Raw genomic sequence first — 4,418 nt, 5'->3', positions numbered from 1 at the left:
TTTCTTAATAACCCTATCCACTTGGGTGGCAACTTTGAGGGATCTTTGTACTTGCATACCCAGATCCCTCTGCTCATCCACACTACCAAGGATCCTGTCTTTAATCTTATATTCAGCATTCGTGTTCCTCCTTCCAAAATGCATCACTTCGCGTTTATCCAGGTTGAACTCCATCTGCCATGCCCAGATCTGCATCCTATCTATGTCGCGCTGCAGCCTGACCTAGCCGTTTATACCGTCGACAATACCTGCAACCTTAGTGCCATCTGCAAACTTACTAACCCACTCTTCAACCTCCTCATCCACGTCATTTATAAGAACTACAAATAGCAGAGGCCCAAGAACAGAGCCCTGCGGGACCCCAATCACCACTTTCCTCCAGGCAGAATATTTTCCATCTACAAGCACATTCTGCCTTCTGTCAGCCAGCCAATTCTGAATCCAGATCGCCAAATCTCACTGTATCCCATACTTCCTGACGTTATCTACTCTACTCTTCATTTCTCTTCGTCTACTTTTCATTTAACCAGGTTTGATCACTGGCTCCAAGTCCTAAGCCTCCCATTCATCTGCTTCCCCTGCCCTTCCATTTCTTCGTTGTCATGTCTTTAGAGCCTTGGTAAATTTGTACAGTGCATCTTGGAGGCTGTCATTGAGTTACACCATGCAGAAGGACTGGCTCATACTTACAAACAGTCTCTAACACACTCATTAAAAGGCAGAGCGCATAGGAACAGCTGAAACAAAAATAAACCAGGTTTCGTCAGGATTAAAGCACCTATCACTGCCGCGAACAGAGAAAGCTCCTGAGCAGTTGAAGACTTCCCTGTATCCTGTTCAGAGTCCCAAGCTGTTTAGTTGCCTGAGAACCAATCACATCGTTGCTGGTAGCAGACAGCCTTTGTCAGTGGTGAACTCGTGGCCAATAATCAATGAGCTCCTTGTCACAAACAAATGCTGCATCTGTGTATAACTCCGTTCATCTCCTATCACATTTCAATTATTGGGTCACTATCAGGTAAATTGCTGTCAAACCTTGCAGCTATCCTCCACTTCCGATCTGTTTATAAGGTCGCTCTTTTCACATTTTAGTCCACAATCACACTCAATTCTTTTTTAAAATATGTTTTTATATGTATTCGCCCTGAGAAAACTAAAATGCCATTTCAAAAACGCATTTACTTTCAAAATACATGATGCACATTTTTTATAACAAGTACAGTCTATTTATTAATTCTCCCTTCTTGCAATGTTATGCAACCTTCACATTTCTTAAAGCTTTTACATGTTTCACCATTTGTATTTTAGGACAATATATCTGAATTCACATTCAGTTTTCTGGTGATGTGTATAATAAAATGGTTACAACAAACGACACCATCAAAATATGTTGCATTGTTAATTTGAAACATTTAAAGCAGGCCAGTGGATTACAATCTGTGTAATTTTGTATTTCATTGTTCTTTGTTTGGTGGTCTTCAAAGTACTGAAGATCGAACAGCAACCCCAAAGTCCCCTTTCCTATGGAAGAGTACTTTTCCAATGTTCGGTATTGATTCTAATAGAACTAGGTTCTCAATTCCTAATTTATCATCCTGGAACAAGAAAGCACTTAGACCCAATTCAGAAGCATCAGCGGCCATTTTGAAAAGACTGGAAAACGCAAGGATGGTAAAATAGGTTCATCAATTCAAATTGCTTTCATCCTTCAACATTAACCTCGCACTCTACTAACTAAACCACCTTTTTCTTATTTCATTCAAAAACATGTTAAAGGCGCAGCTGTTCGGACAAAATTATGGAGCAATTTCCTGTAAAGTCAAACAATCCAAAAATCTATTAATTTCTCATTTAGTTTTAGGAAATAAATTCTGATAATATCACTTTTGCTGTCTCCATCAACATCTGTGCGCTTGTGTGTGTATGTCTGTGTGACTGTATGTGCACGTGTGTCTCTTTAAGTCGATATGTGTGCTTCTGTCTGTATGTGTCTTTGCACATCTCTCTGCATATGTGATTGTGTCTGAGTCTCTGTACGTATTTTCGTCTGTCACACACACAAAGAGACAGGCACAAAACACACACACACACGCGCACACGCACACACACACACAGACACACACACACACACACACATACACACACACACACACACGATATCTGGAGGTTCCAGAGGCGGAAGATCAGGCGTTTTTCCTCAAGGCGTTGGGTGGTGAGTGAGTGGTTATAGAGAAATTCCTGGTCCTGCATGTCCTCGGCAGATTCGGAGGGGGAATTCAATTCTCCCTCCGACAGTTGTTGTTTTGTATGTTGCTCCTGACCCATCAAAACACAGATCTGAGTGAATGCGCAAACAACCTCTCTCTATACATTTCACTCAAAATAATGTCAATAACAGGACGGATTAAAACAAAATGCAAACTGTGTTGAATGCTGGATGTAGGGAATCATGTTACTGTAGAGCCTTTACAGCACTGAGATCAGGCTTTCGGCCCATCATACACACACCAGTCTGCACTCCCTCTTGAAACCTCTCCAATTACCCAGATCCCTGTCTGATTGAAGACTGTCTGTGTGGAGTTTGCACATTCTCCCCGTGTCTGCGTGAGTTTCCTCCGGGTGCTCCAGTTTCCTCGCACAGTCCAAAGATGCGCAGGTTAGGGTGGATTTGCAACGCTCAATAGTCAATAGTGTCCAGGTGAGTGTTGGTTATATGGTTAGCCATGAGAAATGCGGGGTTACAGGAATAGCGTAGAGGGTGAGACTTGGTGGGATGCATGATGAGCCGAACAGCCTGTTTCTACACTGTAAGAATTTTATGATCCTATACTCTATCCCATCTATATCTGTGTATGAAGAAGACAATCACCTGATCAAATACCCCTTCAATGGGTCAACGTTTGTTTTATATCTGACTAAGAACTGCAGATGTTGCAGATCTGAGAGACAGCACAAACATTGCTGGGAAACTCAGCAGGTCCGGCATCATTTGTGAGGACTAAACCTTTTGGATCCAGTGTTTGTTCTTAAGGGCTGAAGGCTTCTGATGCTGGTGTTTTCAGACCTGTTGACGTTTGACAAGCAATTTTCTTGTTTTGCTTTCAGCCCCAGTTCAGTTGGTGACTATCACGGCCTTGTTATATGTGTTTCAGAAAAGGGAGAGTTTAGCTGCAAGTGCGGTGGTGGTGTAGTGGTGAGCATAGCTGCCTTCCAAGCAGTTGACCTGGGTTCGATTCCCGGCCATCGCAGTGTTGTGGTTTTAAAAGGAAAAGTCTTGAGCACCAACGTTGCATTCTGTGGCGAAACGGATTTGTCAGGTTGCTTTTGGGTTTTCATGGCGATGGTTCCTGTAAATTGCCGTGACAATCCGGGCAGCGTTGCTCGAAAGCTTTCCTCTCTGCTTCCCATTGCTTATTTGAATATTGTTCGCAACATAAGGTTCGTTTTGTTTTGTTCGAAAAGTGAGAGATTGCTGTCGTCAGAAACCTTAAATAATGACAGAAGCCCCTGGAAATTCGGACCAGATTCAATAGCTTCTATCGTGGACAGGAAGGAGGTTTAAATACATCAAATTTCTTCAAGGTTAAAATACATTCGCACCTCAAAACCATTTGGAAGCTTAAGAATTACAAACATCACATTATACCTTTTTCTCATCTGTTCAAGTTTCACAATATCATTCCGGTAGCAGGTAGGCCAGATTTGTGTAGTTTATGCAATGTCACGATATTCGAACATTGGCTGGTTCGTAGTTAAATGATATTTCATTTTGTTAAGTTTTCTAATAGAGTTAGGTTAGTCCACACTTTGTTTTTTGTTTGTGTTACAACGATAGTGCGAAGTAAATTGTGTTTCGGTTCAAGCCTGGAAGTTTCACCAATTGAATTGCATTGCCGTACATTTGCCTTCAGGGGAAAAGAAAAAAGGATCTAGACCATCTTCTTAACTCATAGGAGTTGATCTGATTCAAAACCTCCTCAATTTCGGTCAATAAATGTTCCTACAGTCCGCAACAATGATTTTCACAGAATAGAGGAGGATGCACAGACATCGTTATTAATTGTTATTACCTCGGATATGAGACGTTTGGGAATGATATTCCTCAGACCATCGACTGTCTGCTCAGCCAAGGTTAAAGGCCTGGAATCCGGCAAAATTAGGAACAATGCAATTCCCAGGAGACTGAGAGGTTACTAACAGAGCGGTAGGTTAGTCGGGAGAGTCGGGAGCAGACCTACAGGGACAGTCCTCTCTGATCACAGACAATTCAACGTTAGTCAATTCAGTGCCAGGAATGACTGCCTTTGGTCAGAATGACAAAATGTTATTATGGAAAATAAAGAGCATGTAAGCACGGGAAGGCTTAAAGCATGAACCCCACTGGCGATCTATTGCAAGGGGTGTGTAGAATGCAGGAT

The 4,418-nt window shown here is 42.1% G+C and overlaps 1 non-coding gene across 1 annotated transcript; it reads left to right on the top strand.

The window, feature by feature from the left end:
• The first annotated feature begins 3,176 nt into the window (after positions 1 to 3,176).
• Positions 3,177 to 3,248, top strand: trnag-ucc (transfer RNA glycine (anticodon UCC)). Its single transcript has one exon. It is a non-coding gene; the product is annotated as a tRNA-Gly (tRNA).
• Positions 3,249 to 4,418: the final 1,170 nt, after the last annotated feature.

This window comes from Chiloscyllium plagiosum, unplaced genomic scaffold (genome assembly GCF_037043375.1).
Source record: "Chiloscyllium plagiosum isolate Xiang-an unplaced genomic scaffold, Cpla_swu_hap1 HiC_scaffold_31, whole genome shotgun sequence".
Lineage (NCBI taxonomy): Eukaryota > Metazoa > Chordata > Chondrichthyes > Orectolobiformes > Hemiscylliidae > Chiloscyllium > Chiloscyllium plagiosum.
The sequence above is the reverse complement of the archived record's forward strand: the minus strand, read 5'-3'. Positions and strand labels throughout refer to the sequence as shown.